Source organism: Pinus tabuliformis, chromosome 4_1, assembly GCF_031772625.1.
Source record: "Pinus tabuliformis cultivar Carrire ecotype Pingquan chromosome 4_1, CPIR1, whole genome shotgun sequence".
In the NCBI taxonomy this organism is placed as follows: Eukaryota; Viridiplantae; Streptophyta; class Pinopsida; order Pinales; family Pinaceae; genus Pinus; species Pinus tabuliformis.
This window is the reverse complement of record NC_142303.1, coordinates 465,348,702-465,374,852: the sequence shown is the minus strand read 5'-3', so window position 1 is coordinate 465,374,852 and position 26,151 is coordinate 465,348,702. Positions and strand designations below refer to the sequence as shown.

Sequence of the window (26,151 nt, the reverse complement as noted above, 5' to 3'; positions counted from 1 at the left end):
CTACATATGAAAGGAATGCAATAATATGCAGATTTAACAGCTTTTGGCCCAAACCAATGGATTTATTCCATTGGATCTTCACTAACTGGACCATGCAATGCGATATACACCTCTGCTCCAAAGGATTTTTTATAGTAAATTTCATAACAGCAGCTGACAGGGATAAAGTTTTACAGGATGGACCGTGGTTCTGGGGATCCACAGGACTCTTCATCACACCTTGGTTCCCAGAATTTGACGCAAACAAAATGGTTGTTACCAAAATGCCAGTTTGGGTTCGACTACACAACCTCCCAATTCATCTCTGGACTGAACAAGTACTAGCTGGAATTGGAAACACCATCGGAAGCTACATCAAATGGGATACCCAGCGAGTGGAGGAACGAATTTACACATATGCCCGGATATGTGTGGAAGTAGACCTCAGCAAAGGCCTGCCAGACCAGATTCAGCTAAAGCATGGACAGAGGAGCTGGACCCAGGGTTTAGATTTTGAAAATACCGCTTTTAGATGTCGAATATGTAGACAAACAGGACACCTACAAAACACATGCCCAGTAGCCAAAAAAGACAATCGAAGAAAGAAGAGAACAGAAAAACAAGCGAGGGGATGGCAGTTTCCTCCACCTGATCCAGATGAGGAGGAGGAAGAAGAAATGGTGTATACAAATCCCAACCAGCATAGTCAGATGAACAAAGAACCATCAGCGGAAGACAAAACACCCCAGGAACAGTTAGAAACAACACAGGCACTATCAACAGAAATTATGGACATGGGTAGAAACAAACGACAACACATATCAAACTCGTCAGACTCTGATAAAGAAAATCCACCACCTATGGCTAAAACTGCACTCGCACTGATAAATCCAGCAGAGACACAAGGGGGCTGGAAAAAAGTAGAGAAGAAAAAGGGGCGAAAACTCTGATTTTCCCCCACATGTACATAATTATATCTGCATAACATGCCATTTACTTGTACTTGCACACCCTGCGTGGTGTTGACGGAACACTGCATTTTCATAAACACCATTTTTTGACAGCTGATTTCTGCATATGCCGAAAGGCATCTACAACATGTAATTTTTCAATATTAATGAAAGATTACGATTTTTCCAGTGGAAAAAAAAAAAAATATATATATATATATATATATATATATATATATATATATATATATATATATATATATATATATATATATAGAGAGAGAGAGAGAGAGAGAGAGAGAGAGAGAATCGTTTTATTATAAATTTATATTTTTTGTGCTGAGAAATTACCTAGTATAGATGATGTAATGTCTTGTAAACATTTTGACTTAGTCAAATTAAAATAAAATAAAAATAAAAATAACCATATAGTAAAATGAAAATAACTCCTAACAAAAAAAATCTACATTATTATTATTATTAATTTTGTTTAGTAATTAAGGTAAACTCTTTTGAGGTCTAGGTTATGAGAACCCATGGTATTCATATGGAATACATCCTATTTAAAGGGGGAAATAAAACCAGCCTAGATCCATCTTAACTTTGAATCTACCAAAGGTGGAGAGGGATCAAATATCTTGAGATGCAAACCTATTTAAAAGTGAAAAGAGATTTGATCTATGCAAACTTGGTAAATCTGTAATTAAGATGAATCTAGACTGGTTTATAATTTTATAATAAATTTAATAAAAAAAATAAAAAAATAATATATTATATAATCATTAACAATAAGTCCTTTTTGTAGAGCCGGAGTGAAGAGAAGGAAATTGTTAGGGTTCGGAGCAGGAAGCAACAGGAAGAACGAGCTGAGAACCATGGAGGTGCAGAGAGGATGGAGTTCCACTCCCTCTTATAGCAACGTTGTTTCGAATAAAAACAGAGAAACGAGTGCAGGATCCTCTAAGCCCAAGACTACCACCAAACCTAGGGTGGTTCTGAATGATCCTGCACTGCAGGAGCACAAAGATCACATGACGACATACGCTTTTATCTGTAAGTTTATGGGCTTATGGCCCACAGAGAAGAATCTGTACACTTGGATTAGAAACAACTGGAAACCAAAGGGGGATATAACTCTACATCTAGGGTCCAAGGGCTTCTTCACAGTGGTTTTCAACAGCCTAGAGGATAAAGACAGAGTTTTCGAAGGAGGACCTTATTTCTATGCTGCTGCAGGACTCTATATGTGACCTTGGGTAATGAACTTTGTCCCGGAGCGAGAGACATTCACTTCAGTCCTGGTATGGATAAGACTTTACTCCCTACCTCTAGATTATTGGCTGCCTGAATCCTTGAAAGCTATAGGAAATAAATTAGGACATTTTCTAAAAATTTCAGAGGCAACTCTGAGAGGGAAATATACTTCCTTCGCACAAATATGTGTGGAAATGGATTTATCGGGAGCACTCTCGGATGAAGTGGTCTTAGAAGTGTATGATGAGGAATGGGTACAGGCGGTGGACTATGAACATGTCCCTTTTAGATGCTGGAAATGTCATGAACACGGACACCTTTTCAGAGATTGCCCACAAAACAAGCGGGAGGAGAATCCGAGGACCAACATACACAAAGATCCTGAAGGATTCACCAAGATAGGAGGCAGAGGGAAAGGCAGAGGAAGAAGGTATCAGAAAAAACAGAGTGATAACAAAGTAGCAAGTCGCAATAGTTTTGAAATTTTAGAAGAAGAAGGGGGGAAGAGTGGAAAAGATATTACTCTGGACAATCATCCTAAAGAGACAGAAAAGGAAGACAATGAAGACAACATGGAAATAATACAGGATAACAACAAACTACAGGAAGCCATACCAAACAACATGGAACAAAGCAGGGATCAAGAGATGACCCCTAGTGAAGTTGGGACTAAGGACCAAGAACTACATGAAATTCTTGAGAGGGAGAATCTTGATTTGGAGAAATTCTTAAACCAGGGAACCAGCAAAGGGATAGACTCCCTACCACAAGAGGAGTTTGACAGAGTACAACAACTTTTCCTCTGGTGATCTCAGATAAAAACCTTAGGAAACAAAAGAAGCCATGAAAGCAAGGACCAAGGAGGGGTCAAATCAATGGAGGAAATATCAAGACACTCTGCTAAGACCCAGGCAGGAAAAGAGGCAAAAAGAGTCAAAATGAACTGCTAATAGAGTGTGGAAAGCTCATGATCAACTCAGGTAAGATGAAAGATCTTACCAGTTACTCATTCAAAAACCCATCATCATGAAGCTCACAACTTGGAATATCAGGGGTCTAGGAAGTAAAAGAAAGCAGAGGAATCTCAGCAGCAGAATAAAAGAAGAAAACCTAGATATGGTGTTCATACAAGAAGCAAAATGTTCAATAGATAAAGTCCAGAAGATAAATAGAAAATGGCTTAGTAAGTATGAATACCTAGAAGTAAAAGCAATAATATAGCGGGAGGGATTCTCACTCTCTAGAATCCCCAGAAATTTGACATTTTGGATGCGGAAGCATCTAGGAACTATCTTTCAATGGTTATCCAACCTTTAGGTGACAAGGATATTTATATGGTTACTAATGTCTATGGTCCTCAAAATCCTAACGATAAACTCAAGCTTCTCACCTCACTGGAGGAGCTTAGATAGAGACACCCAGCAATACCTTGGATTTTGGGTGGAGATTTCAACATCATTAAATCTCTTACAGAAAAAAAAGTTGGCACTAGAATAATGGGCAAAGATTCTATTGCCTTTCAGAACTTCCTCATCAATTTGAAGCTAGTGGACTTAGAAACAGCAAATGGGATCTTCACCTAGAACAATAAGAGGGGCGGAGCATCACAGGTTGCTTCAAAACTAGATAGATTCCTAATCTCAAAGAACCTCTTTCTCTCGGGGACTAACTTGAATGATTTTATCCTACCTTTTGGAGGGTCCGACCACTGGCCAATTCAACTAGAAGCTTATTTTATTGGCACTCCAAGGAACAGACCCTTCAGGTTTGAAAATGTTTGGCTTACTCACCCTAATTTCATATCCAATATTGATAAGTGGTGGATGGAAGATTTACCGGTTCAAGGCACAAAAATGTTCATGCTGCAACAGAGACTCAAGCACATCAAGACTAAACTCAAAGATTGGAACAAAAGTGAGTTTGGAAACATTTTTAAAGTCAAAAGAGAAGTGGAACAAAAGCTTCAAAATATTAACCAAACTCTTATTAAGGAAGGCTTCATTGAGGACATGAATTTGCAAGTAGCCTCACTACAATAGGAATGGGACACCAGATGTCAGCAGGAGGAAATCTTCTGGAAGTAGAAATCAAGAGTACAATGGCTCAAAGAAGGAGAAAGAAACACAAGGTTTTTTCACAAATCTACCATGGAACACCGGGCCCATAATCGGATCACAAAGCTCATAGATCCGCTAGGAAGAGAGCTCAACACACACAAAGATATGGAGTCTGTTCTGGTACAACATTTTCAAAAAATAATAGAGGAGCCTATCTCAAACAGATCGCTAGCTATCAAAAAATTTACGAAGCATATTCCAAAACTGGTGTCCAGGGAAGATAATTTCAATCTCAACAGACCAATATCAGAAGAAGAGGTAAAAGAAGTAATAAATGAGATGCACAATGGGAAAGTGCCTGGACCGGACAGTTTTAACATAGACTTCTTCAAAGCAAGCTAGGAAATAGTCAAAAAGGATATTCTGGAAGTGGTGGAGGACTCAAGGATTTCAAAAACAATCCTAAAAGCGCTAAATACCTCTTTCATTGCCCTCATTCCTAAACAGGATAAGGCAATGACTCCAGATCGGTTCAGGCCCATAGCCCTTTGTAATGTGATATACAAAATCATCTCCAAAGTTATTGCAAACAGACTAAAGCCCCTCCTACCAACACTCGTTTCGGAGGAGCAAACTGGTTATGTGGAAGGAAGGCAAATTCTTAACAACATCATTCAAGCACATGAAATAGTCCACTCTCTCAAGAATAATAAGCAAGCAGGGATGATCATTCAACTGGACCTAGCGAAAGCCTATGACAAATTGAGCTGGTTATATATCAAAGAAGTTCTAATTGCTTATGGCTTTGACCAGAATTGGATAAGATGGGTTATGGCTTTGGTAACTTCAGCCAGCTTTTCCATCCTCCTCAATGGCTCTCCCTCCAAATCCTTTCGACCCTCGAGAGGCCTCAGGCAAGGAGATCCGCTTTCACCATTTCTATTTATTCTCATGATGGAAGGATTAGGCAAAGCAATCACTTCTGCCAAAAGGGAGGGTACAATCCAGGGTCTCAAGCTTACCCAGGAAGGGAACACGTTAACTCATCAGCAATTTGTAGATGACACTATGCTACAGGGCATACCAACGGTCAAAGAAGCCAAAGCCTACAAACAAATCCTGTAGGATTTTGCATTAGCGGCTGGTACAAAGGTAAGTCTCTCAAAATCTAAAGTGTTTTTTTTCAATACAAATATTGCAATTCAGAGAAACCTCTCCAGAATTCTCAAATTTCAGAGAGACCAACTCCCCTCCAAATATCTGGGAATACCTCTCACTAACAAACCTCAGAGCAAGGAGGTATGGGAAACTTTGATCAATAAACTAAAGGACAAAATTTGCAAGTGAACAAGTAGATCCTTAAACCTTGCTGGCAGGCTCATTCTCACAACGAGGGTCCTGTAGTCTCTTCCAATTTATATGTTTTCAACCCTTCCTATCCCTGGCAGAGTTGCCCAACAAATCAGGAACATGCAAAGAGACTTTCTATGGGGAAAAGGAGAGGAAAAGAAGAAATGGGCGCTGGTAGCTTGGGACAAACTTTGCATGCCCAAGCCTCATGGGAGCTTGGTCTCCATGACCCGGAAACTCTTAAAAAAGTTTTGGGGGCCAAACTTTGGTGGAGATGGCTGAAGGAATCCAGCAACCCTTGGGCCAAGCTCTGGAAGGAGAAATATGCAAAAAACTAGAGTGAGGGGGACTTGATAAGAATGACATGGCACATAAGGGGTTCCCACATCTGGAATAATGCTTGGGAGAACAGAGCTTTAGTTCAGAATCACAGCTTTTGGGAGATTGGGAATGGAAACCTTGCTTGGTTTTGGGAGGATAACTGACAATAGGAATCCAACTTAAGTAGAGAAGGACTAGACATTCTCAGAGAGGAAACTGTCAACAAAGGAATAAAAAAGGTAAGTGACTTTTGGGATAAAACTAGAAACAATAGCAAGTGGAGAACTTGGAAAATACCAATTAATAGTGAAGAATCTCCTCTGAAGACCCAGGCAAAAACTCTTGCCAAAATCCTGGAAAAAAGGAAAATTTTGATCTCGTCGTCCCCAGATCAACTTAGATGGGGAAGAAGTAGTGAGGGCAATTTCAACCTCAAAGAAGCCAAAGAAGTGGTCACTGGATACAATTTTTCAAACCCGGACAACACTTGGAAGGGCCTATGGAAGCACCCTCAATGGATGAAAATCAAGCTGTTTATGTGGATGGTTCATCACAAAAAGATATTGACTTGGGAAAATCTCAGAAAGAAAGGTTTTGCAGGACCTTCCATATGCAATTATGTGGTATCCAAGAAAAACGAGGGATCACCTTCTCAGCGTCTGCACTTTCACCTCTACCCTATGGAACCAAGCAGTGTATCTTTAGACAAACTGACAGAGATGAAAATGACATCTCCAAAACCTTAAAGAATTGGAGGAAAAAACTCTCAGAGAATGAGACTGTCAACTCAACCTGGACCCTGATCCCAGGCTTCCTTATCTAGAATGTCTGGAAAGAACGCAATAATAGAATTTTCAAGAACAAATCCAGCCCACCCCAAATCATCATAAATCAACTTCTCAGGCAGCTCAAAGAGACTGTTAATACCTTTCAGAAGCACCCTACTGAGAATCTGCCTTCTCATCAGGACGCTCAAATTCTTCTTGTTTTGGGCCTACAGAAGATGGTCCCTTAGGGCTCAATCCAGATTGCATCTCGCGCTACTGTGAGGCAGGACTTTTGGCATCCCCCCTCCCCCCTTGGGTACTTAAAATTAAATATAGATGAAGCCTCGAAAGGTAACCCAGGGGAAGCAGGGTATGGAGGTGCCATTAGAGATGAGAAGGGGAATTTAATAGTCATTTTCCACAGCAATTTAGGGAATGCGACCAACAACATGGCGTAACTAATGGCCATAAAACAGGGCTCAGAGATTCTAGGAAATCTCAACATGAAGAACTCCATAATAGAAGCTAATTCTGAATTAACAATCAATTCCATAAAAAGAATAGCTAATGGCTTAGACCCAAAGAAAATCTTGCACCACTGGAGACTGTTGCAGGTTTATTCGCACATTCAATCACATATGAGAATCTTGAGAACCCTAAGTTTTGCTCATGTGTGCAGAAATGCCAACAAAGTAGCAGACCGGCTGGCAAATGAAGGGGTGCTCTGCAAGAGTGAATACAGTTTTTACAATTGGGAAATGATGCTTGCATGGAATTTGAGAGAAGAATGCTACAGTTTAGCTAGCACTGACAATGAGATTTTTCTCAAGTCGGGCAGGGAAGACGATGGCGGACCAGGGCTCATCTAGGCGCTGCTCCCTTTCGCGATGTATTGAAGGCTCTCTTTTCGATGGCAGGCGATGAGGTGCAAGTGGTTTTCGTTCACAAAGGAATTAGAGGTCAAGCGGTTTTCTGGTTTATCGCACGCAACCGAGCCCAAAAGTGGTTTTACAAGGTTTGCCTCTGATGCCACTCATCAATCAACACGTGGCAGCGGGCGGAGCGATAATACCGCCCATATCGCGCAGGTTTTCCTCATGCTTCTTCTCCGTGCGATATTCTCCTCAATCGTTGGATCAAGGGAGGGAAGATCAACGACTCTAGTATGTCGAGCTATTTCCAGGAGTTATCCTTCGTGCTTTTCGAGTTCTATGTGTTGGCTCCTGAATGGTAGATCTCTTAGTTGCACTAGTTTAGGCCCCCAGGACAGACCCGATTTATTATGTGCTTTGGGTCTATTCTCCTTTTGTGTACGGGAGTTTGTTTTTTAGTGGGTTGTCTGTTTTAAGGATTGCAGCCCGCTGTTTAGGGTTTGGCGGTCCCCAGCTATGCCCGTTGACTATGTCCGGGACTTGTAACATAGTTTTGTAAATTTTTAAACCTTTGAATGAGAAACAGAAAACACTCTTGCTTTAGCAAAAAAAAAATCATTAACAATAAAAAATACTCGATATCATATAAATGTGGGTGAACATAAAATATACACTTGTCTCATCAATTTTACAAAAAAAAAATATTATATGTGGATATAGAGCCACATAGTCTTAATGGTCATGTATATGAGACGTAAGATGGTTTTGTTTCTTGTAAATTTTCTCTTTAGCCAAGAAATTGAAATAAATCGTATTTCAAATAAAATAATAAAAAAATAAGTGTTGCAAGGTAGCATAGTCTTCCACTCCAATTATAAATTATGTTTTTAGAAAAATTGCAAATTAATATATGAAGTGAAAATTTTAATTATCTAATAATAAGAGACAAAGATTTACATAAATTTTGGAGCGTAGTAACCACTAGTAAGTCAACACATTTACATTTTTACATTACTTATTAAGAAGGATACATAAATAATGGTGGACACTAACTCTTATTAAGTATCTTTATATACATTTTGTCTCTGTTCATTTTTATACAAATACTTGCTTAAATTATGGTGGGTAGTAATTGATAGGAATATGCTATTTACATGAGTATGAACTTTTTAAAGGACTTTAATTTTGGGTGCTTTTCCTATGAAACTTAACAATGAAAGATCTATGCACAAATATCTAAAATACATGGCACAAATATTGCAATTGCATCAGTAAATTATTTCAAGAAAATATGAGAGTTATCCACATGGCATTGTGTTATGTAAAGACTACAATAAAACCTTGTTATGGTTTGATCAAATGTTTGAAAATTATTTTTTCAATAATATTGAAAAATAAATATTTGTTTTTTCAAAATTAAACATTATAATGTGCATTGCCAATGCTAAACTAATAGTAATCAATATACAAATAGATTGCTCAAATTTTTTATTGGCAAGGACTAATAAGATATATATATATATATATATATATATATATATATATATATATATATATATATATATAGATATATTTGCATGCTATTACTGAACTATGTTAAAATTTTTTTATTAATTAAACATTTTCTAATCAAAACTAAATTATATTTAAAGATAGTCATTAAAACTAAATATAATGCTATCAAAACTAAACCAACTATCATGTGTGACCTTATTGTCCATGAAATCATTTTATGTGGTTCGAAAATTAAAATTATGAAAAAAATTGAAATTCAAAAAGACTTTTTTAAAAATCGGAAGTTTCAAACATTTTAAACTAGCAATTGCACCACATGTTGCAAAGGAAACGTCGTAAGACAGTAGCAAAGGAAAGAGTAGCATAGAAGAAAGAATATGTCGCATAGAAGGAGCCATCGTGAAGGAATAAGAGGGAAATTTTGCTTCAATGGAGCCAGATCATGGAGGTTTCAAAGATATTGATGATAAGAGTGATCAACATATAGACACTCCAAAAATGTTGGGAAGATGCACAAAAGAGGCAATTCGTAGGGATGAACCCTCCTATATTACAAAATTGTAAGCAATACACATATATATGTAACCCAACATAATAAAAAAAAAAAAAAAAATTTACAGATATTGAATTAGGTGATTGGGGGTGAAATTCCTTTGGTGACTGATATCAGATGGAAAAGCCTGGTGGAAATTGATTGTTCACAAAAACTACCTCCATTCAACTTGGATGCATAGTGTAGATAGGCAACTTCAAGATATAAAAGTATCAACAATTTGGAAACACTATGCTAATCTCTTCAGTGACACAACTTAAAATGGTCAACCATATTTAGTTTTCTAACTAAACATCTTCGGATTCAAATTCAATACTTGTGAGCCACTCAATAAATGGCTTAACATTTTTCCACATTGAAGAGTTATTGCCTTGGGCACTCAAAGTATGATTATCATACCACTGGAAAATAACATCTTCTTCTAATATTTCATCATCATATAAAACTTTCAGAGCCAATGCAACCTCCTTGATTGCATCTGCACTAGCATGTTTGCAAAAATCATCAATTGCATTCAACAATAACAACTTGGAATCTTCATTCTGAAGACCTTTGGACAAGTAAATCGTTCTCTTTGCAACCTACTTGGAAAATCCCTTACCAACAACCTTAAAAAGGGCCTCAAACAATGTAGTCATCACTTCTTGAGGAGAACCACCGAGAGATTGTATGTACTCCGCCAATTGATTAGGATACTTTCCCCTTTGAAGGAAATCATTAAAATAAACAAGAAGCTTAACGTGAATGCATAGCCCTTTAATTGTCTTCAAGTTTTTCTCATCAACATCACTCTCTTCCTCCTTATCATCACTTCTCTGACATAATTTCTATGGATTTCTTACCATTCTCATCAACATGCTTTCTCTAGGGCTCAACCATTGTGTTTTTTGAAATGATCTTCTGACAACCTTCATATGAGTAATGTTACTGCCATTGTAATCTGCTAAACTCATCCAACATGGAAACTATATATATATATATATCTATATATATATATATATATATAGATATATATATATATATATATATATATATATATATATATATATATATATATATATATATATATATATATATATATATATATATAAAGTCAAAACATGCCATCCCCTAACAAGGCTATGATACAACAAGGGGAAAATGTCAATACATAAAAAAGTAGGTTGGGTGAAGGTAACTCTCCTTCACAGAAACAAAAACATCAAAGAACTATTTGTGTTGAGCCTAGGGTCTTGACCAATCTTAGATGCCTCTAATCTATCCATTCACTACTCTATAGACCCCTTGGTGATTTATTTTCCATTTCTTATCTTACTAGCCCAATGTGCTTCAATTCATGACCCCACTACTCAACTAAGTTCCAAAGTTCTTTGGTGAGTAATAACCATGAAAAAATCATTTTTAGAGATCCTAAAACATACCAACAATGTCCCAATCCACAGTGGGCACCTTCTTTCGCATATCTGGGCACCCAAAACATAGTATAAACATAGAAAGTTTTTAAGTAATCATTCCAATGAGGATTAACAACATCTTACACATGAATTTAACTACTTAGGAACCCATGTGTCTCCTCTCCATGGGCATATACCCCTTCTATATCTATCCATAATCGATGCAATTTGTTGTCGTACAATCCCATATTTACTTCATTATAATAGACAATCCATGCATCAACTACAAAAAACAAATAATGTAGCCAACCTATTCCTTCAATTAAATTCTAAAGCACTATGGTCATTACCACCCCAACTTCCATATTTATGAGGGAAACTATCCTAATTACCAAGTCTTTCAAAATCAGTTATTAAATTCTTGGTAGCAAGAAAAAGACTCAAATTTAAATCAAAATTTATAAAAAGGACTTGGAAAGACAACTCTTGAAATGCCCTCAATGTTTTCTCCCACTAGTGATATCATAGTCTATATCAGTTATTAAATTCTTCGGTAGCAAGAAAAACACTCAAATTTAAATCAAAATTTATAAAAAGGATTTGGAAAGACAACTCTTGAAATGCCCTCAATGTTTTCTCTCACTAGTGGTATCATAGCCTATATCAATGCTCCCATGTTCCAATTGTCAACATATTTATTAATCAAACATTTTTATGACATATACATCATTCTTGGATTCATCCAACATTTTAGTTGCAAATAGTGACATCCATGCCAACATAGGAAATACAATACCATCACCAACATTCATTACAATTAGTTTACAAATTAACTTTAGGTCAAGAGAGGGATGTTACAAGAGAAGGGGAGGAGCTAATATAAAACCATGCAACCCCTCCCATTTACATGATGGTGGCAAATAAGGTGAAGTTCCTGCAAGCACAAACCAACCCTTCTATACTACACCCACATGATATTATGGGTGTGCTAATGAAGAGAGGTCTCATCATTCATGGTACACAAAGAACTAGGAACACATGGTAGCAAAGGGAAACAATGAAAGTAGATGACACTACCTAAATGCTTTCGATTCTAATAACGGCCACTCTTATAAAAGAAAGATTATTTGAATTTCCTTATCTACTGCAATATGCTACTATGCCATGATGTAATTTTTTTATTTTTATTTTGAAATAATAAAAAATATTACTTGCAAAAAGGAAAAACAAAGAGTTTATTTAATTAAATTCAACTTCAGTTCTATAATTTAACATTAAAAGAATTTCTAAATAAATAATTATATCTTTAAATAGAAAAACTACAACTATATATAATAAAAAAATTTGTATTTATATTATACAAAAAGTTACAGCTACATTATTATTCAATATGTAAAAACATATCAATTTCAAATTGTTCAAAATAACTTTAAATAACTTTAGAATAAGTGTCCAATAATATGTGAAAATATTCGTATTAAAATAAAATTCTTACCTTATCTGTATGAATATATTTTTAAATATAATAAATAAACTTGATAAACATCGAACATAACTAAAAAAAATCTAATTCAATACAAGTCCAATACCACAATAATTTTGTTATGCTATGATTCTCTAACATTTACTCTATTTCCATATTTACCTATTGCTAACACTGTTTCCGTCTCCCCATAATCCAAAAAACCTCCCCCATTGTGTTACTTGAGTAACTTACAAAGATACAAGTCATTCAAAATGTCATTTTATAACAACTAATTATATCACAATTGTGATCTTGATTGTATCATGACAACGAAATATATCACAATTACAATCTTCGACTTATAATTAAACAATTTTTTTTTTTTTATTACTATACAATTTCCATTACTATTTTTTATTATAAATAAATAAAAATATCATTAAAAACACAATTAAAAAACCACTAAATAAATATAACTTATAAATAAATAAAAATATCATTAAAAACACAATTAAAAAACCACTAAATAAATATAACTTACTAATTAAGAAAATGAGTTGGATAGTGCAGGGTTAATATGTCCTTAGAAATTTCATGATGTATATTGTTATTTAAAAAAATTATTAAAATATAAAATCCATGTTATTAGATTTAGTGACTTAACTAAATGTATGCAGTTGAAATGTCATTCGTAAATTTGTGAAAATTTATGAGGTTATTAAAAGAGGGTGTAACATGTTTTATGTATGATTATGTTTATATATGAATAATTCCTAGTTATTACTTGAATTAATTGAGTTGGAATACGAGGGGAATAAAGTCTCAATAGTTGGATTATGAATATGCGTTCTATTTTATCTTTTTGTCATGAATATGGACATTTGTTTAGGGATTGTCTCACTTGGATTATGAATATGTGTTTTTTTTGTCTTTTTTGTCATGAATATGGACATTTGTTTAGGGATTGTCTCACTTGTAAGAAAGAACAACACAACTTAGGACTAGTAGGCAATTGAAGGTTTCACTAAGGTATCTTCTTGCAGATGGAGTAATAGAGGTAAAACAACCTCATCTCAAAAGAATATTGAAGATAAAAACAGATATGTAGCTCTAGAGGGAATGGAGGAAGACTTTACCTTGCCGAAAGATATTTTAATGTAGGAACCTTCTACAAAATCTTTGGAGGACAAAATTAAGCAAAAATGAAAACTCCCTGAGGAAGAGACGAAAATAGATAACTTCTTGGATCTTCTAGGAATTACAAAGATTATGTCGTTAACAACTAAGAATGTTGAAACTCTTGAGGACAAAGAAAAGGATTTGGTGGACTTGATAAATGATTGGGCCATGCAGGATCTCATAGATTTTACTAATCAACAATGAGAGTTTTAATGCACTAGCATATCTTCGTTGGAATAATAAACAACCTCAAAATGCAGAGAGTACTATTAGCAATGGCTCATCAAAGGGCATCCAGGATAAGGGTAAAGAAACAACAAATAAAGATGTCAAGAAGAAAGGTCGTAAAATGACTCGAGAAATTCTTCATACTCGGGGAGAAGATTTAATCAATTTGGGACAAACAACTGATATTTCGGCATATTTTTGGCCCCCTTCTCAACATTCATAATGAAAATTTTTGCTTGGAAAATTTGAGGTATTAATAGCACATGTGAGCAACGACATTTATGTGATAGGATAAAAAATGAAAAACATGCGGTGGTGATTTTGTAGGAAACTTAGGTATCCATGTCGAAATTAGTTGACATCAGTAGCAAGTGTTAGAAAGGGTGTGAAATCATGTTAATAGATGCAAGAGGTAGTGCAGGAGGGTTAACAGTTTTTTGGAATCCATTGGAGGTAATATTTCAAGATTGGATGACAAGCCCTTATATTTTGTCTAGTCGATTTCACGATATTGGCTTAGAAGAGATACTAGGATTAACAACAGTGTATGGTCCTCATGACATTGGAAGGGGAAAAAACTTTTTGAATGACATTTAACGACACAGATCTGCGTTTACTAATGCATTGTGGATTATTGGGGGCCGGGGGGGGGTGATTTTAAACTTCATTAAAACATTGAGCGAAAAGAAGGGTGATATAAAACGATTGGATTCATAATCAACCTCTTTTGTGGACCTCATAGATCGGTTACATTTGGTTGATGTTTCACATATCGATGGTATTTCTACATGGAATAATCTGTTAGAAAATTACATATTATAGAGCAATGGAACACATAAAATATTGCAGAAATATAAACATAGAAAATGCATAAAACAAGAGAGACATAGATATACATGGTTCACCCAATTTGGGCTACATCCATAGAGAAACAACCAGTCCTTCCTTTTATATTATCTAGCAAAATGAAGAGATACAAACTACATCAGATCCGTTGTAATTCCCTCTTCGCTCTCACACAATATCCTCTCTCTTTCTCGCTCAGAATACAAATCTAAATAGTCACAATACAATTCCTTCATATATAGCGAGAGGTTGCCTTCTAGGGCAAAAAACCCTAAATTAAACATAACTTTTACTATTAGATTTCCACCTAATGAACAACCCAGATTGACTACGAAATTACAACATTTTACAAGGCAATTTTACATTTATTTTTAGCTTTGGGGGTGTTGCTCATGGATAACTAGTTGGGTTGTATATTGTAAGAGCTAATTTTGGATGAGGTATGGCCTCCATCTATTTAGCTTGATAACATGGATCAATTGCAAGTTTTGTTATATTTTGATCAATTTGTCCTCAATAGGGGTGTAAACACTATAGGGAATGGGCCTTTGTTGGAAACAATGTTCCCATTACACATGTCGTCTTCTTAACATGGCATGGCGTTGAATCAGTGTTAAATCTTAGAGTGGTTACCTACTATCACATTGTTATAAGTGTAGAGGTAATGCACCGGGGTGGAAGAGATATGTTCACAACGGGAATGGAGGTGAGGGTAATTCCTCTTCCTCATTCACATGTGCACATTTGATACAAAGTCCTTTGTTTTTATGTTGGCATGTTGTTGAGGTCTTTCTTGTTAGTGTGAGTCTGGTACTTTGGTCGCTCTTTCCCACTCTAAAGAATTTGGGGAGTCGATGTTTGTCATTGTATATTTGTATGTGACAAATGTTGGGCTTGTTTTCGAGTTAGTGGCCATCTGTTCACTTTTTCCTTTTTTGGATAGTAATTCTCAAGGTATTTCTTACCCTTGCATATTCCTTGCTTTTGGGTGCTGGTATCATGGTTACATTTCTCTGTGGTATTAAAATTATGGGAACTTTAATATTGGTTATTATGTTTTGGTCCATATTTAAGGTTTTACACAGACCTCTCTTGTTCTCGTTGTTGGGATACTATAGGTTTGTGATTAGGGATATCAATTTCTTAATTGTGGTCAATAGGGTTTAGTATAGTTTGGTTTTTACCTTGTTCCTAGTGTCAATTCCTCTGTGCGCAAGCATTAAAAATGTTATTAGGGGTAGTCTGATTATCTAGAATAGTCAAAAATTGAATTTCGTTGGGCTCTAGTTTGTTAATTATCTTATGTCATTAATGTGTGATGAGTTCCAAAGCTTGCTTGAACTTGGTCCTTTGGTTTGGAACTTAGGGGCTGACTTGGTAATTTTTTGGTCTAGAATTAAAGGCGCGGTAGTTTGTCCGTTTGATTGTTACTTTGTTCATGGTTCCATCAGTGCATGTCTACATTGTTCCTTTGCTTCTATAATTATTCCCCCTTGCTAGAGAATGGCAAGCAAAAGAGTAGTAAGAAATGTTGGGTTCAAATGAACTCGAACTTTTGCCTACGACTTGGTGGCAAATGTTTTTGATGTAGTCCCCCTTGAAGTTCAGAGGGAGATTATGTTGTTGGAATCGAAGGAATCAAGGGATCACCCCTATCACTCTGATTCAAAGGTTGTTGAATATGGCTTGAATTCGGTTTCGAATCTAAGACACTTTCAGAAGAGGAGACTCCATTTCTTGCACTCCTTGTCCCTGTATCAACATATAGACACATGGATACATTTAATATTTAAGGACAAACAAGTAGAAAACTACAATGTTTTCTCTGGGTTGGAAGATATTAAATGCATGCTAAGGCATCATAAATTATGTCTTGAAAATATTGACTCTCGTCTGAGTAGGGTGGAAGGTTTTTTGGTACCATATTTTGCTTCAGGAGACCTCATAGATCCTCTTGACCCCACGGATCCACCAGTGGATGGTGCTCCAGATCTTACAATCATATCTTTAAATCAAGACTAATCGCTGGTATCAAAAGTTTTGTTTACCTTTTGTCAAAATTGTTTCAAGGATGCTGACATTTTTCTTCATCTTCAGTATAGAGACATGTGGAATACTATGATTCTTTTTTAATCACTTCCAAGTTGTGCAAATCATTTGGTATGAATTGGGTATTGAATATTATTTTCCATACCAAATTTTATGCTCCCATATTGTGGTTTCCATTTCTTTCTATAAGCACTCTGGTGCAAATAGGGGTATGCAGTTAGTTTCCCATAGATGGTCTCAACACGTTTTTTGGAAAGGATTACTAATTATACTAGGAAATAGTTTGACATTTCATCAACAAGGATTTGTTTGCTAATTGTTGGTTGTTGTAATTGGAGACTGTGATGCTCGCGGGTGCTGCAATGTTTGACTTTTTTCTTATGTTTTATGTCAACAGTGCAACAAGGTTGACCTTGTGGATACCTTTCACCTTTGGGTGTGTGGTACTTGGTCTAATTTATGTTGTTATCTAGAAGTGTGGATGGTTCGGGATTATGACTATCATATCTTTTCTTTTGGCTACAAGATGTTTGTTGTCTAGAGAATGTTGTTTGACGTTTTGTTAGATATAACTATTTAGGTGTTGGATAGAATAGTGAAGTCTAGCCTTTTCTGGATTATCTATAGTTGAGAGGATATCTTTGTCTTTCTTCTTTATTTGCTTCCATGAAAATGACAAGGGTTATGGATGTAATTTGAATGTACTTTCTCTTTGAAGAAATATAAAATGTTCTAGTTTACAAAAAGAATGTATGAAGTTGGAAAATTAAATCAGATAAATTGATTTTATAAATTTTATATTTATTATATATCAATTATATGAGTGGTTTCAACGTCGAACCTAGATAAATGGGTTATAGGTCTAACTAATATCCACACATGTGATCTGAAATGATCATATGTTAAACTGATGTAGAATTTATTAATGCCAACAGTGAACTGAATGTTAACTTTAAGTTCACTATTAGCATTAATAAATTCTACTTCAGTTTAACATATGATCATTTTAGATCATATAATTTGGTATTAGAGCAGGTTGCATTTGTAGAATTTGTCATTGAATGTTAACCAGGTCAAAGTCACAACGTGGAGAAGGAATCCTCAAGGAGATTGATCTAGAAATTGGAAAGCAAAGAGTCACTCATAAGTCGACCATGACAAGATCTAATGTAGGTGAAAATCATAAAACTAAGATGAGCGAGGAACAGTTTCAGCAAGCATTCTTGAGTATGCAGCAGATGTTGGGAGAACTCTACGAAGATAAGAAAGCAAGAGATGTAGCTTCTTCGTCAAAGACATCGAAGAAGGACAAAGGTAAAGGCAAGGCTGATAAACCTACTTCACCTCCATCATCTCCATCATCATCATAATATTCTTCTTCTTCTTCTTCCAGTTCAGAATATGAAACAGAAAAGAAACCTAAGAAAACATCTCTTTTGAAACTTGATGTAAAATTTGAGTTACCTATTTATGATGGCGAAATGAATCCTGAAAAGCTAGATAACTAGATTAAGCAGTTAGAAGTGTATTGTTGCATTCAGAACATTTCTGATGATAAAACGAAAATTCAATTAACTACACTTAGAATGGGGGGAACAACTATAATCTGGTGGGAAAGTAAAACTCAAATAGATGTAAAGCGGAAAGGAAAAGTCATCTCTTCATGGTCTAAGTTTTTAAAATCTCTTAGGAAACAATTTTATCCTTTAAGATACATGCAGCAAGCTGTTATTGATTGGTAGCATTTGAGACAAGGTAAAGGGAAAAGTGTTAAGGGGTTTAGAAAGAAAGCATTGGTGCTTGGTATTTCATTGGATACACGTGAAACTTTATTAAAATACATCGACAGTTTACATTCATACTTGCAACATACGTTATTGATGTTTAATCCTGATGATTTTGATGAAGTGTGTGTTTAAGCCATACATGTTGAATCAGGTGGCAGACCATTCAAGTTTTCATAGAAACCATCCAGGCAATTGGAAATCAAGGATTTCAAAAACAACAAGAAGAAGGGAAATTTGAAGGGAAAGAGATCAGCGACAACTCAGAAGGAAGGTGAAAGACCTACTTGTACTCATTGCCAGAGGATTGGACATGATGAGTCCAAATGTTGGAAACTTCACCCAGAACTCAGACCAAAGAAGTTCCAGAAGAAGAAAGGTGAAAAGAAGGCCAATACAACAATCCAACAAGATTTGGGCTCCGACTCAGGTGATGAAGGTAAAATAACTGCAATGGTTTCAACAGGTAAAACTTCTGATACTGGTTCAAGTTCTAGCACTTCTACACCTTCTTCAAACCAAAATCTTATAAATGAGGATAAAAGGGTTGAATTATTTGACATAAGGATAACTTCTAAGCACACAAAAATAGATACATTATTTGATATTGGATCACAGGGAAATTTAATATTTGAAGATTTAGTTAAGAAATTGGGTTTGGAGACACATAATCATCTAAGACCATACCCTCTAGGTTGGCTAAATAAAGAGACTCAGATTAATGTCACAAAGCAGTGTCGGTTAAAATTTGCCATAACAAATAACTACATTGATGAAGTGGATTTAGATGTGATTCCAGCAGATATATGTGGAGTAGTGCTAGGAACTCCTTATCTCTATGATCGTGATGCAATGTTTTATAGGAAAGAGCATAAATATCATCTTAAGAAAGATGGGATTGAATTTATTGTCAGGGCACATAAACTTAAAACACACTTGGATTTAGTTTCAGTTAATCAGATGAAGAGATTAATAAGTTCAAGTAAGAAATATGTACTTATGGTTGTAAAAGAACAACATAAGGATCGACAGGATGTTTTTTTCAGGTGGTGAATCTCAATTCAAAGATAGATTGGTTAAAGTGGTAGATTCTTTTCAAAATCTATTTAAGGAACCGAAAAATATTCCTCCTAAAAGAGAAATACAACATGAAATACAATTAATGTCTGATGCCCCTCTTCCTAATATCAGAATGTATCGCCTATCAGTTATAGAGAACGAAGAAATAAAGAAACAAATCCAAGAATTGATTGAAAAAGGTTTTATTCGACCTAGTTCATCTCCATGTGGCTCACCCATAATTTTGGTTCCTAAGAAAGACGGGACATGGAGAATGTGTGTCGACTTCAGGGCCTTAAACAAGATAACAATAAAAAACAAGTATCCTCTTCCCAGGATAGATGATTTACTTGATCAACTGAAAAATGTTGTCTATTTCACTAAGTTAGATTTAAGAAGTGGGTATCATCAAATCTGCATAGCAGAAAATGACATCTGGAAGACTGCATTCAAAACTAGGCAGGGACTATTTGAATGGTTAGTAATGCCTTTTGGTTTGTGTAATGCACCAGCAACTTTCATGCGGGTTATGAATGATGTTTTCCGCCCATACATTGATAAATTTGTCATAATCTACTTAGATGACATTCTGATTTTCAGTTCCAGTATAGAAGAGCATGTTAAGCATGTTAAGCAGGTTTTCGAAGTATTGCACAGAGAAAAGTTGTACCTGAAACTTTCCAAATATAAGTTTTGGAAAACTTCACTAACTTATCTTGGTTACATAGTTGGAGGTGTAAGTTTAAAAATAGATCCAGCTAAAATCAATGTGATTGTTAAGTGGCCAAGACCACAGAACGTGACTGAAGTTAAAAGATTTTTAAGCACAATTCAGTATTGGAGAAAATTTATTTCTCAATTTTCTTTGATTGCTTCACCGTTACATGCTTTAACAGGTTCTAAAGTTCCCTTTCAGTGGGGAGATAAACAACAAAATTTTTTTGATACACTTAAGCAGAAAATAGACACAACACCAATCTTAGCTTTACCAGATATTCAACAACCATTTGAAATTGAAACAAATGATAATGGTTATGCAATGGGTGCAGTCTTACTTCAAAAAGGGAAACCAATTTGTTTTCATTCAAAAACTTTTTCTAAGGCGGTAATGAATTATCCGACATATGATAAAGCACTGTTTGCTTTGGTTGAAAGTGTTAAGAAATGGAAACATTATTTAATGGGTAAGGAAACAGTGATTCACACCAATCATCAGCCACTTCAATACCTTCAGTCTCAAACTAAGTTGCAACAATATCGTCATTACAGATGGATGGTATTTCCTCAACAATTTCACTTAGTAATTAAGTACAAGAAAGGTGTCACAGACAAAGTAGCCGATATGTTGTCTAGACCATATTTGAATGCTTCAGTAGTGTTTCATAGTAGTTCTTTAAAGCATGAAAGTTATATAGAACAATATAGTACATATGCTAATTTCAAAGATATTTATGAATCACTAACTCATGGTGCTCAGGTTGTAGAAATCAATTATCATGTTCATGGCAGGTTGTTATATCATCTAAGTTATGCATACCGTAGACAGAAAGAGCACATGTTGTCTGGGAAGCACATTCTTCTCGTATTTCAGGACATTTTGGAGTAAGAAAAACAATGACACAAGTTCAAAGGTATTGTTACTGGCCTTGTATGTATGAAACTGTTTCTAAATACATTAAAGGATGTGTGATGTGTTCGACCAGCAAACCAAGAAATCGAAAGATTGGTTTATACATGCCACTTCCAGTTCCTTTGTGACCATGGGACAATATTTCCATGGATTTTGTTGGAGGACTTCCTATGTCCAGGAGAGGGCATGATTACCTGTATGTTGTGGTTGACAGATTCAGCAAGATGTGTATTCTTGTTCCATGCAAAAAGCAAGTGACAGCTGAACAGACTGCAAAGATGTTCTTCGATCAGGTATGGGTTCATTTTGGGTTACCTACTTCCATTATTTCTGATTGAGACACTCGTTTTGTAGGAGAATTTTGGTCCACTTTATGGGAACTCATGGACACAAAGCTGAAGAAGAGCATGACTTTCATCCACAGACCGACGAACAAACTAAAGTGGTGAACAGGATAGTCATACATATTCTCCGAGGTTATTGCAGTAAACATCCTAAGTTGGATGAATCTTTACCTTATGTGCAACATGCTTACAATCGAGCCTTACATTCATCAACTAATCGATCACCATTCGAAACATGTTTTGGGTATCTACCGAAGTCACCGATGGATTTCATGTTCGGTGAAGAGGATAAAGTGGGTGAACATGATGATGCGAACAAAGCAGTTAAGTTCATTCAATGGATACAACAGATACATGCAGCAGTGCAGGATCAGTTAGAGAAGAGTCAGGCCAAGTATAAAATGCGCCATGACAAGCATCAAGTCGATCATCATTTTCAGGTCGGCAATCAGGTATGGTTGTATATCAGTAAAGACAGGTTGAAAGGAGAAGGTAAGAAATTGAAACCTATCAGGTATGGCCCTTTCAAGATTATGGAAAAGATTGGAAATAATGCATTTCGATTAAATTTACCTCCTTACATGCAAATTTACTCAGTTGTAAATGTGGAAAATCTGAAATTGTATGAACCTCTAATGATCATGGATCTCGAGGAAGATACACAGATTTCGACTATTGATGATTTGGCACCTGAGTATATGAATGAGTTGCAAGAAGATATCATCTTGGACAGGAAGATTCGATCTTTGAGGTGTGGAGATGTTGAATATCTTCAAGTAGGACTCAAGGGCATGAATCCGAGCAAGGCAAGGTGGATGGAAATCAAAAAAGTGAGGGAATTGTACCCTCACCTGATATCTACTTAAAATCAAACTTTTGTGGTCCAAAAGCTTTCAAGTGGAGAGGATTGATCCAGGAGGATCTCATCAGATCAGTTGCACAGGTTCAGTTCATCGTCAGCATACAGTTCATGGGCATCATTCAATCGTCGTCAATAATGTGTGGTTCAGTGATGTGGTCTTTAGGTGATGTCACATTGTGACAAACTATTGTAAAAAGGGTTATGTTAATTTGATGTACCAAGTCCTAAAAGACTTGTATCAAACATTGTAATAAACCTAAGCCTAACACCAATCCTATGGTGAAAAAACAATGTAAAACCTAATTCTACAACCCTAAACCTAACCCTCGGACCTTGTAAACACATTACAATACAAATACATTGCAAAACATTGTAATTCAACCAATAGGTCCCTAACCGCAGGTTTAAACCATGTCGGAACCGTGGGTATGTGAACAAGAGCTCACCGGGTGGAGGTTACATAAAATAGTTCCTGTAGCAGTTAGCCATGTCGGAACCGCATGCCATGTGAGCAGACAGGGTAGACCGCGCGGGTATGTGGACATGTGGGCAGCTAACCATGGCAGACAAGTGGGGGTTTGCTAGCCGAACGAAGGTTGGTAACAACAACTATTCACATTAAAAAACAAGACCGAAACTGTCAAGTGAATAAACCATTAGGTGGCAGTCGGACAGTCGACCGCCAAAGGAATCCAACTGTTCACATGGATAGTTAAGCCAACGCGCGCTGTCTGTTGACTGCCAAAACTAACCTATGGTATTTTTGGGTTTTGTTGGTTGTTTAAGGGCTAAATTAATTCAATGACCATGTAAACCTATCACTATGTGTCACTAAACAACAAGACTGAAGGATATGAACCCTGAATTCAGCTCATTCACTCCTAAACTCAGCCTAAGGAGGTTAGAGTGCATTTGTAGGGCTATAAAGACAGTTTGGCTCGTTGAAGTGAGAGAGAGTGGTTTTGAGTTTTGTATGCAGATTTTGGAGGATATAGGCTGTTTTGTTTTCAGTGTAACAGGAGCATCGGGAGTCAGAATTGGGAACCGTGATAGGCGTTGGAAAGATAATTTAGAGAGATTTCTTGTGACAATGACCAGAAGTGCCTATGTGCACAATCAGTCTGGTTAATTTGCTGTGTAATCGACCTCCTTAGATTCAATCCTAATAAAGCAGACCCAGAGACGTAGTCCATCAGGGATGAACTCCGTAATCAATCTTGTTGTCTGGTATCGCTGTATTTTGCTGCTTTTCACTTCTATTTTACATCTTGCTTATGTTTTCTCATCTGTCGTAAAGTCTTTCTTCTCAAGCAGTTCTCACGGTTTAAGCACTTAAAGTTAACATTCAGTTCACTGTTGGCATTAATAAATTCTACTTCAGTTTAACATATGATCATTTTAGATCAACATGTTAATTCAATAAATTGACCAACCTAGAAGAGTGAAAAAAATAATAAAAATGATACCACAAAAGTTCTTAAAGAAAATAAATATATTTTATTTAATAAATTAAATTATGTATAAAAAATCAAATAGTAAATTTTTTCATATTAAACACATGTTAGTTAGTTTGTTTGTTTGTTTTTTTTTTAAGTTTGTTTTTTTGTTTTTCCAAAGCAACAGTGAAGATTTTTCTTAAAAGGAGCGAATAGCTTCTAGGCCAAAATATTTACATATTTCGTCTAGTTCCACAATGATATTACATTTAGATGCCCAAAAAAATAAAATCCTATGCTTATGGCATGTTTTTCCCACTATTATGAAGATGTGCTTACCATATTCTCTGCAAAAGGCCCCTAAGAACAAAATGAACTTACATAGCATCATATAGAATTAAACAAGGGAAGTTATTAGACAATTGACTAACCTGTTGCTCTAAGCTCTCCTCCAAGCTTGATTTCATCAAATCAGACTTGTTTCTTTGGTCCTTGGACTTTCTTGCCTTTTTTCCTTGCTAGCTTCAACCTTTGTTAGTGCAATATGTGCTTCACTGATGCAGTTTTCTTCAACCTCAACCAACTTTCAATTCATAACTTATAGTTCTATCCTATATTCTCATTGGAACCTCTCAATTTTTCTCTACATCAACACGAGTTTGGTGTTTATAAGCAACTGAAATGATTTCATCTCCCTCTCTTCTATTTCATTCCTTTAGTTTAGGACATTAAAAATTCCTTCAATTTCCTCCAAGAGCCTTTCCAGAAGTTGGCTCATATGAGGTTGCTCATTTTCGTGGGATGATGTGCCTATATTCACCATGGGAGGGTTGCGCAATGATGTAATTTGGCTCCCAAATGAAAACGTTATTCTCAACACATAGATGCAGGTGTTTAGAACCAAGACAATGATGACTTAAGAAAGAGTGAAACCTTGCTGACGGTTCCCTCTGATCATCGCCCTCCATAGATCAGAATTATGGGAACTCAACATTATATATACTCTAATGAGCCTGATGTCGAGCCTGTCATGTCTTCCTTGACCATTGTTCATCCTCTCTATAGCATTTAATTGTAGAGCTATGTAGTCCATTCTAGATTTACTTTGAATTCCTTGCAAAGATTGGTAGTTGATATAAAGGGGGTGAATGATTAGTGCCAACCTAAGATGAACAAAATGTGGTATCAGTACCATTGTCCTCATCGCTTCAAAATTCCACTTTCCACTTTCCACTGTAGAACGTTAAGAACTCTGGGCACTTGTGCACATGTTGAGCAAGGATCATGTGCCAATTGTAATTGTGATTTGGATAGGGGTACCATTTTGATAGTTTCCAAAGCTTGTGAGTTAATATATGTCATTGATCCATCATTACGTTCGTTGGTAGCAGGTTGAAACCTTAGCGTTTTTGAGATATGCCCACACCTCTTTCTCCTCTTTCTCAATTTCAATTTGACAACATTTTGTGCCTTTATATAATGTTTTAATGCCATATAGTTGGAGGTAATACATCATGGCAATGGGTAGATTATTGGAGATATATTGTCCAATTTTAAGGACCCTTGGTCCATTCTGGTCCCATTATAAGCCAAGGCATCTACTTTAGGATTCATATGCCTAAGTACATATTAGAATTCAATTTGTTTGAATTGTTGTAACTGAATAAAAATCCTTTGTAAAATGGGGTGAATACTATTGTTGTGTGATCCTCTTGATTCCCATACTCGCCAAATTACAATTAGTGAGTCTCTAAACACCATAATTTTCGATACTTTCCTGCAATTACTACTTCTAGGCCTTTCTAAAGAGAGAGAAATTATGCTTGATTATTGGTTGCAATGCCCAGAACCCAAGCATACCGAATCTCATTTTTTTTGTGTAGGAAAAAGATAACCCCTCCTGCTCCTGCCACCCCTGGTTAGTTCTAAATAGGGACTTAGATTTATATTTATGGATAAGTAATATATTCATAGTCTATCTGTTCTACATTTTGGAGGGGTTTTTGGCATATTTTTTGGTCTAATTTGCCTAGAATCCCATAAGGATTCCATGGAATCAGAAGTTTGATTTGTAAACACTCCACAATATGAGTACCCAAAGGGTTTTTCAAGGTGTTGAATCCATACATGTAATCAAAAACCCATTTTAAACAACAAAAATTAACATTTGGCCAAAACAACATTTCGTCAAATTCTAGCCAAAAAATCCAAAACATAGAATGTTTAGACAATGCCATTAACATATTCAACAACAAAA

The 26,151-nt window shown here is 35.9% G+C and overlaps 1 pseudogene; it reads right to left on the bottom strand.

Moving 5' to 3' along the window:
• Positions 1 to 9,905: 9,905 nt before the first annotated feature.
• Positions 9,906 to 11,079, bottom strand: LOC149176447 (putative eukaryotic translation initiation factor 5-2; annotated as a pseudogene).
• Between the last annotated feature and the right edge of the window lie 15,072 nt (positions 11,080 to 26,151).